Source organism: Aethalodelphis obliquidens, unplaced genomic scaffold (assembly GCF_003676395.1).
Source record: "Aethalodelphis obliquidens isolate GAN/ISIS:26980383/991018 unplaced genomic scaffold, ASM367639v1 scaffold70, whole genome shotgun sequence".
NCBI classification, from domain to species: domain Eukaryota; kingdom Metazoa; phylum Chordata; class Mammalia; order Artiodactyla; family Delphinidae; genus Aethalodelphis; species Aethalodelphis obliquidens.
The window spans coordinates 8,378,169-8,395,003 of NW_020838014.1; the positions used below are offsets into that span (position 1 = coordinate 8,378,169).

Sequence of the window (16,835 nt, forward strand, 5' to 3'; positions counted from 1 at the left end):
TCCAGTACTGGTCTCCAGACTGTTGCCTGCCCCAGTGTTTCTCAGAATTTGGTTCTTGATCCAGAAACACCAGCATCATCTGGAACTTGATAGAAATTCTCAGACCCCATCCCAGACTTACTGAATCAGAAGTTCTGGTCACCAGTCATCTGTGTTTTAGTAAGCCCTCCAAGTAATTCTGATGCATAGTAAAGTTTGAGAAACATTGATTTAGCCAGAAGGTGAGGAAGACCCGTACCTGCTCTTTCAGTCAGCCCTCAAACTGATCCTGAGGTCTCCACTATCTGCCGGAACCTACAGATGTTGACTTATGAAAACTGAGTTGGGATAAGACTGGTGTGGAGCTGTGGTGTATTCAAAGTAGCATCTTCCCTTCCTTGAGAATTTTATTTTTATTTTTTAAAAATATTTCTTTGTTTGGTTGCACTGGGTCTTAGTTGCGGCAGGCAGTCTCCTTATTTGCAGCCTGCAAACTCTTAGTTGTGGCATGCATGTGGGATCCAGCTGCCTGACCAGGGATTGAACCTGGGCCCCCTGCATTGGGAGCACGGAGTCTTAACCACTGCACCACCAGGGAAGTCCTGAGGATTTTAAATAAATTTATTTTAAACTCTCTTTAGAGAATTCTTTTTCTCTATTTCTTTGGGTGCAAATTCTCTCATTTGAAGAGTCTTCTGACTAAAGATCATGGCATTGGACTTCCTCATGTGTTTTACTATTTGCTACTAGCCCTTACTGGCAAAGGTAAGGGCATAATTTCAGAGATTGTAAACTTGACCCATGAACCAAACTTTGCCCATAGATCTTTTGTTGACAGGACTGTGTTTGTTTTCCTTCTTAGTTAAATGCTTTTTGACTGTCATGCCTTACCATCAAATTAGTCACATGTAATTTCACTCTTTCTGTTCTCCACCCAGCAGTAGTATAGTGTTTATGCAGTCCACCTAGCTAATCCCCAAAGCCTTTTGAGTTTTCCAACTCTGGAATTTAACCTTCGTGACATATTTCCACAGAAGTAATAGGACATCTCAATAATAAAATCATGAAGCCAAATGTTTCTCATGACTCAGCCTACATGGAGATAAATTTAGACAATGTGGTCTTGTTACCAGAGGCTACAATCCCAAGAACCCCCTTCTGCTGTGGTTGACAAGAGCCCAAAGCCATCTCATACCCTAACCCCACAAAGCTGGGTCTTAGGTTTGAAAAATGAGCACACCTGTTATATAGATATGTATTCCTGAGACACTGTTATAACATTGATACAAGGCAGTTCTCCCAACTCCATCCTCCCAAACTACTCAAAATTGGCATGCACAATTAATACTCATAATCAAAGAGTTTTAACAATAAGAGAGTGCTTCTGGAAGGCCTATGATACACAATAATTTATAATGAGGATAAAATAGCTACCCTATAATGGTGTTGTTAAAATTAAATGAAATATGTTTTTACAAGGAACTAAACACAAATTTGAATGTCCAGGATATTGTGAAGGAACAAAAAAGTTAAGTTGGGAATGAGCCTGGTGATCACCTAAGTATCTACCTCTTACCAGTGGAGACACAAGAAATCAGGAATTATCTCTCATTGTTGAGGTCCCATTGTAACCTCATTTGCTCGGGGAATCCACAGGGAAATGTTCCATTGTGTTTTTCTCATATGTGTGGCCCATAGATACAGATTCTGAAGGTAAATAGAAAACACACACTCACACATAGAGTGTGGGATGTCTACTCAATGGTGGGGTCGTGGGGTCGTGGATAGCCAGTTTTGGTAGATGGTATTACTGTTCCCAACTATTCACTTTCTCCCCTGTAAGATGACTGTACATCCAGCCCTTAACTAATATGACTTCAGTGCCTCCCAATAGGCCGGGTCCATATGATTTGCTTTGGTCAGTGGAATGCAAGTGGATGTGATGTACTCAATGTGAGCTAAAGCTTTAACTGTTCTTGCTTAGATTGTCCCTACCCTTTGCCAAAAGAGCTACAGAAACCAAACAGGGGCTGTGCTGGTTAAACTCTTTGCTAATCTTTCCATGTCAGTACAATAAATTCACCTCATTCAAAATGAATTTTTAAAAATATACATATATATATACATATATATACATATATATATAGGTCTATAGTATGGTGTCCCATAATAGAGTCCTTCCCCATCTTGATGAACATTTATGAAGTTATTTCAAATTTTTCACTATTAATGCCACCTGATAACTTGAACTCATTGTGCCAGGCCATGTGCTGAGCACTTTACATGTATATTATTTTCTCTGTTCCTCACAACAATGACACAGGGTAAGTAATATTCTATTCCTCATTTTACAGATGAGAAAATTGAGCCACAAAAATATTAAGTTGCCTGAGGTCAGAAAAGTAGTTGGGGGTAGAGTCCGCATAGTCCGGATCCAGCACCTAAGCTATACCTCAAACAATGCTACAATAAACATCTTTGTTTATACACATGTGTAACTATTTCTGTAGGAAATCCTGGAAGGGAATTGGTGGTAAAAGGAACTCACAGTTTTGATAAACTTGTTCCACATGAAAGCTTAATTAATTTATCTTCCACCCACAGTAGATGAGCATGCCCACTTCCATCACTTCTCCAATTCTGAATATGACCAATCTTTTTGTTTCGTTTTGTTTCCAATCTGATGAGAAAAACAGATATCACATTACCTAAAATTTCTTTGGTTACATGTCTGATTGAAGATCATTTTATAAACTAATTGGCCATTTTTAGGTCCTTCTTTTTTGAATGGCCTGTTCATATCCTTTCTTATTTTTCTATTGTCTTGTATTTTTAAAATAGTTGTGTGAAGCTCTTCACACATTTTGAATTTTAATCTTTTGTTGAATTCCTTATTTAGTATTATTTATATTCAGAAGTTTTGAATTTGCATGTGTAAAACTTTTCCTTCAGTGTTCTTGTATTTGTCTCTTACTTATAAATGTCTTCCTTTTCTCACAGATTATACAAATATTTTCTTATATTTTCTCCTAGTAGTTCTCTAGTTTTGTTTTTTATATCCATCTCTGGAATTTGATGCAGTACAAAGGCAGAACATAACTTTAACTTTTTCCCCAAATAGATAATAGACATCATTTATTGATAATTCATCTTTTCTTATAATGATTTGAAACAGCATCTTAATTGCAAACTGAATTATTTTATATAAATGAGGCTATCATTTTACACAATACCACACTGTTTCAATCAATATAATGTTTGTTTTTAAATTTTTCTTTTCAATTTTTGTCTTCCTTTTAATTTTTTGACGCATTTTCTTTTTCAGTATTCAATATAAAATTGAGAATCAACTTATCAAGGTCCATAAAAAATTCAACTGAAATTTTGATTGGATTGCCAATTAATGTTGGGAGACTGGCAAACAATAATTTGTACAATACTAAGATTCCCTATCTGGGAACAAGATATTTATCCAATTCATATTTTATGTCTTTTAGTCAGGTTTTACTGTTTTCTTCAAATAGGTCTTGCATATTACTTTTTTGTTTATTCTTAGGAACTGTTTAGCTTTTCCTGCTATTGTTAATGGGATCTTTTATTCTATTACTTTTTTAAATTGGTATATGGGAAAAACATCAATTTGCATATGTTGATCTTATATTCTGCCCCTTCTTTGAACTCTGTTTTTAGTACAAATAGTTATTCTGTTGATTCTTCTAGATTTTAAAAATTTCCAACTGTAAAAATGTTACTGCATGTTACTGTGACCTTTAGTATATGGTTTAAAAGGTAAAATAAATGTGTTTTCAGAGTGAGAATGAGTCGGTTATGCATAACAGAACCATAGAAAACCATTAAAAGATACTGGCATATATGGGGTCAGAGAGGATAAATACCAACCATCTTATTTTTGGTACTACCAGCCATAAAATTGTAGGCTATGCAGACTTCCAGTTTGCCCCAAGACGATGAGTCCAACTTCTAATATATCTCAACTTATTTATCTATTAATTATTTTAAAGTTTACATACAGCAAATTCACTCTTTTTTTTGGTTTACTGTTTTATGAGTTTTAAGAATGCACAGATTCCTATAACTACCACCACAAGCAGGGTAAAGAACAATTTTAATACTCCTTAATCAGTCTCTCAACCCACCCCTAACTCCTAGAAACCATTGATCTCTTCACCATCACTTTAGTTTTATATTTTCCAGAATGTCACATAAATGGAAATATATGGTATGTAGCTTTTTGAGACTGGCTCCTTTCACTTAGCATAATGCATTTCAGATTCATCCATGTTGTTTGTGTATTAATAGTTTACTCCTTTTTACTGAGGAGTAGCACTCCATTGTATGAATACACCACAATTGTTTATCCATCTGTTGAAGGACCATTTTGGGTTGTCTTCAGTTTTTGACAGTTATGAATAGTACTGCTATGAACATTTGTGTACAAGTTTTTGTGTGGACATGTGTTTTCATTTCTCTAGGCTAAATACATAGAAAGTAGAATTGCTGGGTCACATTGTAGGTATGTGTTTAACTTTATTAGAAACTATCAAAATATTTTCATGAATGATCATTACATTTGCATTCTCACAATCTATGTAGGAGAGTTCCAGTTGCTTTAGATCCTTACCAGCACTGGGTATTGTCATTATTTTTAATTTTAACCATTACAATAGGTGTCCAAGAGTTTCCCATTTGGTTTTCATTTTCATTTCCATAATGACTAATGGGTTCGTCATGTGTTTTTTGTCATCCATATATCTCCTGAAGTGAAGTGTCTGTTCAAATCTTTTGCGCCCTTTTTTTAAGTTGTATTTTTTTTCATGTTTTAAGAGTTCTTTATATATTCTAGGTAAACATGATGTATGTCATGTATGATTAGTAAACTTTGTCAGATGTATGATTAGTAAACTTTTCTCCCAGTCCATGGCTTGTCTTTTCATTCTCTTATTGTCTTTTGAGGAGAAAAGTTTGAAGTTTTAACAAAGTCTAATTTATCAATTTGTTCTATGGATTATGCTTTCGGTTTTGTATCCAAGAAATCTTTGCCCTACCCAAGGTCATGAAGATTTTCTCCTATATTTTCTTCTAAGAGTTTTATAGTTTTACATCTCACATTTAGGTTTATTATCCATTTTGAATTCATTTTCTATACAGTGTGAGATGTAGGTCAAGTTTCACTTTTTTTTTTTTTTGCATATGGATGTCTAATTTTTCCAGGATCATTTGTGCAAAAGACTGTCCTTTCTCCATTGAATTGCCTCTGTACCTTCATTAAAAATCAATAGACTGAATTTATGAAGGTCTATTTCTGGAGTCTATTCTGTTCCACTGATCGTGTCTATCCTTTCACCAATACCACCGTCTTCTTTACTGTCGCTTTATGATATATCTTAATGTCTTAATGTGTAATGTGAGTCTTCGAACTGGTTCTTGCCCTTCAAAATTGTTTTGTCTACTTTAGCTTCTTCACATTTCCATATGAATTTTAGAATCATCTTTTCTATATTTGCAAAAAATTCTGCTGGGATTTTAATTGGGATTGCATTAAATCTTTATATCAACTTAGGGAGAATTGACATCTTAACTATATTGAATTTTTCCATCAATGAAAAGGGTACATCTCACCATTCATTTAGGTCTTCTCTGATTTCTTTCATCAACGTTTTTTGATTTTAAAAATAAAGATCCTGCATATCCTATTATAATTATACCTAGTGTTTCATTTATGATGAGCTATTGGTACTGCTTTTAACTTTTGGATTCCAATTGTTTATTACAAGTATACGGAAATGGAAGTTGATTTTTGTATGTTGACCTTTTTTATACTGTGACCGTGCTAATCACTTGTAAGTTCTAGTAGCTTCTGTGTAGATTCCAGTTTCTGGATTCTCTATGGTGTCCTATTAATCCATTTGGCTATTTTTTTTTATTACTTAAAGAATTTTTATTTATTTACTTGGCTGCACACAGTCTTAGTTGCAGCACACAGAATCTTCGTTGAGGCATGTGGGATCTAGTTTCCTGACAAGGGATCGAACCCAGGCCCCCTGCATTGGGAGCACAGAGTCTTAACTGCTGGACCACCAGGAAAGTCCCCATTTGATTATTCTTATACCAACACAACACAATTGTAGCTTAGTACAGTTAGTCTTCCATCTTGTTTTTTTTTTAATGAAGAGAATTATTGAAAAAAATGTTTTTTAAGATTCCATTTTTTTAGACTTTATTTTTTTAGAGCAGTTTTAGCTTCACAGCTAAATTGAGAGGTACAGAGATTTCCCATGTACTCCCAGCCCCTACACATGCACAGACTACCAAATCGTCAACATCCCCCACCAGAATGGTACATCTGTTACAATCAAAGAACCTACATTGAAACATCATTATCACCCAAAGTCCATAGTTTACATTAGGGCTCACTCTTGGTGTTGTATATTCTATGGGCTTGAACAAATATAATAACATGAATCCACCATTATAGTATGATACAGGGTATTTTCACTGCCCTAAAAATCCTCTGTGTTTCACCTATTCATCCCTCCCTCCCCTCAAACCCCTGGCAACCACTGATCATTTTACTATCTTCACAGTTTTGCATTTCCCAGAATGTTATATAGCTGGAATCATATATATGTCGCTGTATTAGTCAGGGTTCCCCAGAGAAATAGAACTAATAGGATATATAGATATATTAAGAGAATTATTATGAGGGATTGGTTCACTGATTACAGAATCTGAGAAATCCCATGATCTGCCATCTGCAAGCTGGAGCACAGGAAGGCCAGTGGCATAGTTCCAATGCAAAATTTGAAAGCCTGAGAACCAGGGAAGCCAATGGTTTAAGTCATAGTCCAGTTCAAAAGCCCAAGAACCAGGAGCGACCATGTGTGAGGGCAAGAGAAGATGGATGTCCCAGCTCAAGTAGAGACCAAATTTGCCCTTCCTTCACCTTTTTTTTCTATTCAGGACCTCAGTGGATTGGATAATGCCCACCCACATTGGTGAAGGTGATCTTCTTTACTCAGTCTGCCAATTCAAATGCTAAATCTCATCTAGCAACACCCTCACAGACACACTCAGCTATCTGGGCATACCTTACTCCAAGGTAAGTAAGTAAGTCAAGTTGACACATAAAATTAACCATCATAGTAGCCTTTCCATTTTAGTTTCTATCACTTAGTAAGCTGCATTTGAGTTTCCTCCATACCTTTTCATGGTTTGGTAGCTGATTTCTTCTTAACACTGAATAATACTTTGCTGTCCAGATGCACCATTCGCCTACTGAAAGACATCCAAGTAGCTTCCAAGTTCTGGAAATTACAAATAAAACTGCTGTAAATGTCTGTGTCCACAAAAGACTCCAAAGACCCAAAACAACTTTGAGAAAAAAGAACAGAGCTGGAGGCATTACACATCCTGATTTCAAACTACATTAAAAACCTATAGTAATCAAAGCAGTATGATATTAGCATAAAAACAGACACATAGACCAAAGGAAGAGGGTCGAGAGCTAGAAATAAACCCATACATATACAGTTAACTAATCTTTGACATCGGTGCAAGAACATAAAATGGGAAAAGGACAGTATCTTCAACAAATGGTGTTGGGAAAACTAGATATCCACATTGCAAAAGAATGAAATTGTACCCCTACCTTACACCACTCACAAAGCTAACTTGAAATGGATTCAAGACTGAAATGTAAGACCTGAAACCATAAAACTCTTAGAAGAGAAAACATAGGGAAAACTCCTTGACATTGGTATTGGCAATGATGTTTTTTAGATGATCCAAAAGCACAAGCAACAAAAGCAAAAATAAACAAGAGGGACTACATCCAACCAAAAAGCTTCCGTATAGAAAAGGAAACAATCAAGAAAATGAAAAGACAACCTATAGAATGGGAGAAAATATTTGCATCATATATCTGATAAGGGGTTAATATCTAAAATATATGAGAAACTCAGGCAGCTCACTAGCAAGAAAACAAATAATCTGATTTTTAAAATGGGCAAAGGACCCGAATAGACATCTTTCCAAAGAAAATATACAAATGGCCAACAGGTACATAAAAAGGTGCTCAACATCAATAATCATCAGGGAAATGCAAATCAAAACCACAATGAGATATCACCTCACACCTGTTAGAATGGCTATTATCAAAAGAAATATATGTAAGAAATAACAAATGTTGGCAACGATGTTGAAAAGGGGAACTCTTGTACGTTGTTGGTGGGAATGTAAATTTGTACTGCTATTGTGGAAAACAGTATGAAGGTTCCTCAAGAAATTAAAAATAGAACTGTGATAAGATCCAGAAATCCCACTTCTGAGTATGTATTTGAAGGAAGCAAAATCAGTATCTGGAAGAGATATGTGCACCTCCATATTCATTACAGCATTATTCACGATAGTCAAGATATGAAAATAGCCTAAATGTCTGCCAACAGATGCATGGATAAAGAAACTGCATTATACATACATACAATAGAATATTACTCAACCATAAAAAGGAAATCCTGTCATTTGTGACAACATAGATGAACCTAGAAGCCATTAGGCAAGGTGAAATAAATCAGAAGGGAAAAACAAATACTGTATGCTATCACAAATAGTATGATGTGGAATTATTTTATGTGGAATCTGGAAAAAAAAGTTGAGCTCATGTAAACAGTAGAATGGTGGTTACCAGGGGCTAGAAGGTAAGGGAAATGAAAAGATGTTGGTCAAAGAGTATAAACTTTCAGTTATAAGATGAATAAGTTCTGAGGATCTAATGTACAGCATGGTAACTATAGTTAATAATGCTGTATTGGATACTTGAAATTTGCTAAGGAAGTAAATGTTAAGCATTCTCACCACACACACACAAAAGGTAACTGTGTTAGGTGATGGATCTGTTAATTAACTTGATTGTGATAATCATTTCACAATGTATAAATGTAGCAAGTCATCGTGGTGTACACTTTAAATATATATAATTTTACTTGTCAATTATACCTCAGTTAAGCTGTGGTAGGGGCATGGAAATCTGAGTGCAAAACTTATGAATGCACATAAGTTTTCAACTCCTTTGGGTAAATACCAAGACTCAGGATTGCTGGAGGGTTGGACGCATGGTAACAGTATGTATAGTTTGTAAGAAACCTCCAAAGTGGCTATACCATTTTGCATTCCCACCAGCAATGAAAGAGTATCTGTTGCACCAAATAGCCTTGCCAGCATTTGGTGTCATCAGTGTTCTTGGTTTCTGGCCATTCTCATAGGTGTGTAGCGTTACCTCATTGTCACTTTAATTTGCATTTGCCTGATGACATATGATGTGGAACATCTTTTCATATGCTTATTTGCCATCTGTATATCTTCTTTGGTGAGCTTTGTTCTTTTTCAGGTGTCTTGGCTAAGATTTTAAAATCAGCTACACACATACAGACAGACACAGACACACACACACAGTTCTACACATTGAGATTTTGACTGGCATTGCATTGAATCTGAAGACTAAATTGCAGTGACCTGACATACTTGTAATATTGATTCATAACTCATAAACATGGTATCTCACTCCATTAATTTAGGTCTCTTTAATTTTTTCCAATATTTTTTCCCACTTTCTGCATAGAGGACTTGTATATTTTTGTTAGGTTTATTCCCAGGAGTTTAATATTTTGATATGGTATTTTTAAAATTTTCACTTCATATTCTTTTTAAAACACTATTTGCTGTCTAAAACAATAATACTGTCAATGTATTATGGGGTTCATAACATGTTAAAGTAACATATATGACAATGATAACACAAAATTCAGAAAAGATAAATAAAATTATAATTATACTGTTGTAAGGCTCTTACGTTGTTTGTGGAGCTATTGAGTGCTAATTCAAGACAGATACTAATAAATTAAAGATCTATATTGTAATCATTAGAGTAATTAGTAAATATATAGGAAATATATGTAAAAAGACAATAAAAGAGGGAAAATGGAGAACTAAAACATGCTTGAATAAGCTAAAGAAAGCTGGAAAGGAGGAACAAAGAAACAAGTAACAGATGGTAAAAATTAAAAAACAAATATGGTATACTTAAAGCTAACCATATCAGTAATCACAATAAATTTAAATAGACTAATCACTCTTTAAAAGAAAAAGATTGTCAGACTATTTTTTTAAAAAGACCCAACAATATCTTGCCTACAAGATACACACTTAAATATAATTGATTTAAATATAAGTAATTGGAAATAAAACATGGGAAATGATAGTCCATGAAAACAGTAACCATATGAAAACTAATGTGGCTATACTATTAATGGTCAAAGTATATGTTAAGGAAGAAGTAACAGAGAAAAAAAGGAAATTAATAATAATTAGAAGATTAATTCCATAGAAGAAATACATAATCCTAAGTGTGTATGCACCTAATACATAATCCTAAACGTGTATGCACCTAATAATATAATAACGTCAAAATTTATGAAGTAAACAATTGACAGAACTGTATGGGAAAGACCAATCTAGAATCAGAGTTAGAGATTTTAACATACCTCCTCAGTAATCAATAGAACAGGCAGACAAAGTATTAGTAAGGATATAGAACATTTGAGCAACAATACCAAGCAACTTAATTCACACTTGTAGAAAACTATACTTAAGAACTGTAGGTTACACCATCTTTTCAAATGCATATGGAACATTCAACAAAATATATGCTGAACCATAAAACTAGTAATCAATTTCAAAGGATTACAATTATACAAAATATGTTCTTTAACCACAGAAAAATTAAACTGGAAATCAATAGCAATAAGATCTTTTATGGAACCAAAACTTGGGTCCACTCGCCTGCGAGCAGTAAAGCCAATCTACTGACACCAGATTGTGGTGAAGGAAAGTGCAGCATTTATTTTAAGGCACCATGTAATGAACATGGGACAACTAGTGCTCAAGCCTGAACTCCCCAATGGGTTTCAGCAAGGCATTTTTAAAGGCAAGGTGAGGGAGGGGCATCCCAGGGTATGTGATGAGCTCCTGCAGAATTCTCTGGTTGATGGTGAGGTAACAGGTTGATGTCACAGAGGTTAACATTATCAGTCCTTAGGCTCCAGTAGGTCTGCAGGCTAGTGCTCATGGTCATCAAGTACTGAGTTTCTTCCATTTGGTGGGGGATTTAGCATCCGTAAAACAACTCAGGAACTGTGCGTCAGATACTATCATCTAAGCACCATCTAAGCACTTCAGAGGAGCTAAAGCAGAGGTTATGGGGGAGGGGCCTGTCAGGGGAAGGACCCATAGGGGCCTGCTTGGTTACATATCTAGAAAATCCCAAATTATCTGGAAATTAAGTAACTTATTTCTAAATAATCCTTCATCAAAGACGAAATTACAATAGAAATTAAAAATGTTTTGAAAGTAACAGTAATGAAAATACAGCATATCAAAATTTGTGAAATGCAGCTATAGTAGCTCTTAGATGGAAATTTGATGAATTAAGTATCTACATCAACAAGCTACAAAAAAGAGAAGGTAGAAAGAAATAAAATCAGAAATTAATGAAATAGAAAACAGATATAAAACAGAGAAAGTCAGGACTTCCCTGGTGGTCCAGCAGTTAAGACTCAGTGCTCTCAATGCAGGGGGCCTGGGTTTGATTCCTGGTCAGGGAACTAGATCCCGTGTGCTGCAACTAAGACCTGGTGCAGCCAAATAAATAAATAAATATTTTTTTTAAAAAACAAAAATCAGAGAAAGTCAATGAAGCCAAAAGACGGTTCTTTAAAAAGATTAATAAAATTGACAGAATTGTTCAAGGAAAAGAGTGAGAGAGAAAACAGATATACCTAATATCAAGAATGACAGAGGCAACATCACCATAGATGCTACACACATTAAAAAAATAAAATGAGGATTCATAAATAACTTTATGTCAATAAAAACACAACTTACAGAAATTTTGAATAATCCTGTATCTTTTAATGAAATTAAATCCATAATTTATAACATTCCAACAACAAAAACACCAGATCCAGATGGCTACCCTGGTAAATGCTACCAAACTATTAGAGGAAAATATTAACAATTGTACACAAAATCTTTCAGAGAGGCCAGCATAACCTTGATACCAAAATCCATCAAGGGCATTACAAGAAAAAAAAATTACAGAGTAATATCCCTTAAAAATACAGATGGAAAAAAAAATTCCTAATGAAACACTAACAATCAAATACAATATTATGTAAGAACTATACACATCATGGTCTTGTGAGTTTATTCCAAAAAGACATAGCTGGCTTAACACTTAAAAAGTCATACAATATAATTTTAACAATGTGATCATCTTAAAAGATACAGAAACAACATTTTATAAGATTCAAAACCCATATTAAAAACTATTTCATAATAAAAACTATTAGTTGGCTAAGAACAGAGAGAAATTTCCTCAATTTGATAAGATTATTTACCTAAAACATACAAATAATATCACACTTGATGGTGAAATAGTGAATGCTTCACCCTAACAAGACAAAGGTATCTGTTATCACCACTTCTATTCAACATTGTATTGGAGTTCCTGTCAGTATAATAAGAAGAGAAAAAAATTTTTTTAAATTGCAAAGGAAATAGAACAATCTTTATTCATAAATGACACAATTGTATACATAGAATATCCAAGGAACCTATAAACTACTAGAAGTAATAGGTGAATTAAGCAAGGCCATGTGATACAAAGTCAATATACAAATATCAGCTGTATTTCTTTATACTTGCAGCAAACAATTGAAATATGAAAATGTAAAAATAATACCATTTAGAATTGGATTTAAAAAATAATAAAGTACACAGGACTAAATAAAATGCATAGCGTTCTACAGTGAAAATTTTAAGACAGGAGAAATCAAAGAAGACCTAATGAAAGAAGAAAGAGCCTATTTCACAGAGGAAGATTTAATTGTTACAATGTCACTTCTTTCCAGTTGGTCTATACATTCAATGCAATCCTAATCAAAATCCCAGCAGACTTTTTTTTGTAGAAATTAATAGGCTAATTTAAAAATTTAAATGTAATTGCAAAGAAACCTAGAATCATCAAAATCATCTTTAAAATAAGCATAAAGATGGAGGATTTATACTACCAATTTTCAAATTTTACTCTCAAGGTAAGTAATTAATACACTGTGGTATAGGCATAAGGATAAACAAATAGATCAGTGGAACAGAATAGAGTCCAGATATAGGCTCACACATATATTGTTACTTGACCAATGAAAAACACACCAATGCAATTCTAGCGGAAAGAAAGGTCTTAGAATAAATGGTGTTGGAAGAACACAGCATTCAAATAGAAAAAAAAAAACCTTGACTCTTACACTCATACCATTCACAAAAAATTAATTTTAAATGGATTGCAGATCTACATGTGAAATCTAAAATATAAATCTTCTAGCTGGAAACACAGGAGACTATATGAGCTCAGAGTAGGCAAAGATTTCTTAAATAAGAGCAAAAGGTATTAACCATAAAGGAAAAAATGATAAAGTAGATTTCATCCAAATTTAAAACTTCTGCTCATCAAAAAACACCATTAAGAAAGTGATCAGTTAAGTCACAGACTGGGAGAAAATATTTGAAATACATATATTTGCAAAGGATTTGTAACCGGACTGTACAAGAACTCTTACAACTTAATAATAAAACCACTCAGCTTTTAAAAATCAGGCAAGGAGTTGTTCCTGTATCTCGGGGCCCTGGCAATGGCGGGCTGCACAGGCTCTCTGGAAGCGGGGTGTGGATAGTGACCTGTGCTCGCACACGGGCTTCTTGGTGGCGGCAGCAGCGGCCTTAGCGTCTCATGCCCGGCTCTGTGGTCCGCGCTTTTAGCCGCGGCTCGCGCCCGTCTCTGGAGCTCCTTTAAGCAGCGCTCTTAATCCCGTCTCCTCGCGCACCAGGAAACAAAGAGGGAAGACAAAGTCTCTTGCCTTTTCGGCAGCTCCAGACTTTTCCCCGGACTCCCTCCCGGCCGGTGCTCCGACTGAAGCCCGAGCCTCAACTCCCAGCCCCGCCCGCCCTGGCGGGTGAGCCGACAAGCCTCTCGGTCTGGGCCACTTTCATTCCCAACACAACACGAGTCAGAGGTATCCGGAATGGGCCCCACGCAGAGGCAGAAAGAGTTTGACACAGTCTGTGCCACCGGGAAGGAGACCAGACGGTCACTGGACTGAGTGCACCGGAGGGAGGACAGGAGGGCATGGCCTTTACCCTTGAGGAAAGGCTGCAGCTTGGGATCCATGGCCTAATACCCCCCTGCTTCCTGAGCCAGGACGTCCAGCTCCTCCGGATTATGAGATACTACGAGCGGCAGCAGAGTGACCTGGACAAGTACATCATCCTCATGACGCTCCAAGACCGGAACGAGAAGCTCTTCTACCGAGTGCTGACGTCGGACGTGGAGAAATTCATGCCTATCGTGTACACGCCCACCGTGGGGCTGGCCTGTCAGCACTACGGCCTGACCTTCCGCAGGCCCCGTGGGCTGTTTATCACCATTCATGACAAGGGCCATCTTGCAACAATGCTGAACTCTTGGCCAGAAGATAATATTAAGGAGCTGCTCAGGGACCCTCTGTACATTGGCCTGAAGCACCGGCGCGTGCGTGGGCAGGAGTACGACGACCTTCTGGACGAGTTCATGCAGGCCGTGACGGACAAGTTTGGAATAAACTGCCTCATCCAGTTTGAAGACTTTGCCAATGCCAATGCCTTCCGCCTTCTCAACAAATACCGCAACAAGTACTGCATGTTCAACGATGACATCCAAGGCACAGCCTCCGTCGCCGTGGCAGGGATCCTGGCTGCTCTGCGAATCACCAAGAACAAGCTCTCCAATCACGTGTTTGTTTTCCAAGGTGCTGGTGAAGCAGCCATGGGCATCGCCCACCTCCTTGTCATGGCCCTAGAGAAAGAAGGCGTACCCAAGGCAGAGGCCACAAGGAAGATCTGGATGGTGGACTCCAAGGGGCTCATTGTCAAGGGGAGGAGCCACCTGAACCATGAGAAGGAGATGTTTGCCCAGGACCACCCTGAAGTGAACTCCCTGGAGGAGGTGGTGAGGCTGGTGAAGCCCACGGCCATCATAGGTGTTGCCGCCATCGCAGGAGCCTTCACGGAGCAGATCCTGAGGGACATGGCCTCCTTCCACGAGCGCCCCATCATCTTTGCCCTGAGCAACCCCACCAGCAAGGCCGAGTGCACGGCTGAGAAGTGCTACCGGGTCACCGAGCAAATCGCCCAAGAGGTCTCTGAGCAGCATCTGTCACAGGGGAGACTGTACCCCCCACTCAGCACCATCCGAGACGTGTCTCTGAGAATCGCCATCAAAGTCCTCGACTTCGCCTACAAACACAACCTGGCCTCCTACTACCCAGAGCCCAAGGACAAGGAGGCTTTTGTAAGATCCCTGGTCTATACTCCAGACTATGACTCCTTTACGCTGGACAGCTACACTTGGCCCAAGGAAGCCATGAATGTTCAGAATGTCTGATGCAATCTCAGAGGCTGGTGTGGGGCTGAATGAAGCCCAGAGTAACACTGACAATATAAATGGGTTCCAAAATGGCAAAAAAAAAAAAAAAAAAAAATCAGGCAAAACATTTTCACAAACACTTTGCGAAGCAGATGTACAAATGGCCAAGAAATTAAATAGAAAGAGGTTCAACATCATCAGTCATCAGGGAAATTCAAGTTAAAAACACCGTGAGATAACACCACACACCTACAAGAATGGCTAACAGTACCAAGTGTTGAGAGGCTATGGAGCTACAGGAATTTATATATATAACTGGTGATTTTATAAAATGGCACAACCTCTGGCAGTTTCAACTAAAGTTAAACATATACCTACCCTATGACCCAGCAATTCTACTCTTAGGCACAAAAGAAAAATGAGAGCAGATGTCCAAAAAAAGACTTGTTCAAGAATAAAACATCTTCTTCATAACACCAAAAAGTGGAAATAACCCAAATGTTCATCAATAGGAGAATGGATAAACAAATTATATATTCATATAATTAAAAAGAGCAGCCTACTGATCATGTAACTACTTGGATAAATCTTAAAAATACTATATTGTATAGTGAGTCCAAGCACGGAGAGTACGTACTATATAATTCTATTTATATGAAGTTTGAGAACAAATAAAATCATCAAATGTTAACTAGATTTATTGTGGTGGTCATCTCACAATACATGAACAGCGTATTCATATATACAAGCGTTATACACCTGAAACTAATATGTTACATGTCAATTATATCTCAGTAATAAAAAACAAAAACAAAGGAATCTATGGTGATAGAAATAAAAACAATGTTTACCTCTGGAGGTGGATATTGGCTGGTAAAGTGCACAAGAAAACTCTCTGTATGACACCTCTGCTCCACATCCATCATTACAGTCATTCTACCTCTGAACCATACCTAGAATCATCTTCTTCTCATGATCTCCCCTGTCCTCACCCTAGGACAAGTCTCAACTATCTCTGATGTGCAGGCCACAAGAAGGACCCTGTGCCTGAAGAGTGAATGGGAGGACAAGAGCCCCCAGAGACTCATCAGATATGAGTGCTGTTCTTCTTAATGTGAATGAGCCATTACCACAAAACTTCCATTCCTACTGATCCAGAATTTTAACTGATTTTCTTTTGTGCTTCAATTGCTTTTTACATTTCCAGTGCATTAACCATGGAAAATGACATTGTTCCTATGGGAATATGTATTCTGATTTTCAGTAATTGATTAAAATTGATTAAACTTTTTAGAACCCAGTCATTTCTTCATTGGAGATTTTC

General features: G+C 36.8%; 2 long non-coding RNA genes and 1 pseudogene across 2 annotated transcripts in view; 2 read left to right on the plus strand and 1 right to left on the minus strand.

The window, feature by feature from the left end:
* The first annotated feature begins 6,490 nt into the window (after positions 1–6,490).
* On the plus strand, positions 6,491–16,811 carry LOC113611790 (uncharacterized). Its single transcript, XR_003429595.1, has 2 exons — positions 6,491–7,099; positions 16,509–16,811. It is a non-coding gene; the product is annotated as an uncharacterized LOC113611790 (long non-coding RNA).
* The window catches only part of LOC113611793 (uncharacterized), a 64,184-nt gene continuing 54,454 nt past the window's right edge, over positions 7,106–16,835 (minus strand). The window contains exon 4 of the long non-coding RNA XR_003429598.1: positions 7,106–7,304. This is a non-coding gene — a long non-coding RNA (uncharacterized LOC113611793). The remainder of the gene's footprint in view (positions 7,305–16,835) is intronic.
* LOC113611785 (NADP-dependent malic enzyme, mitochondrial pseudogene) lies at positions 14,073–15,626 on the plus strand (annotated as a pseudogene).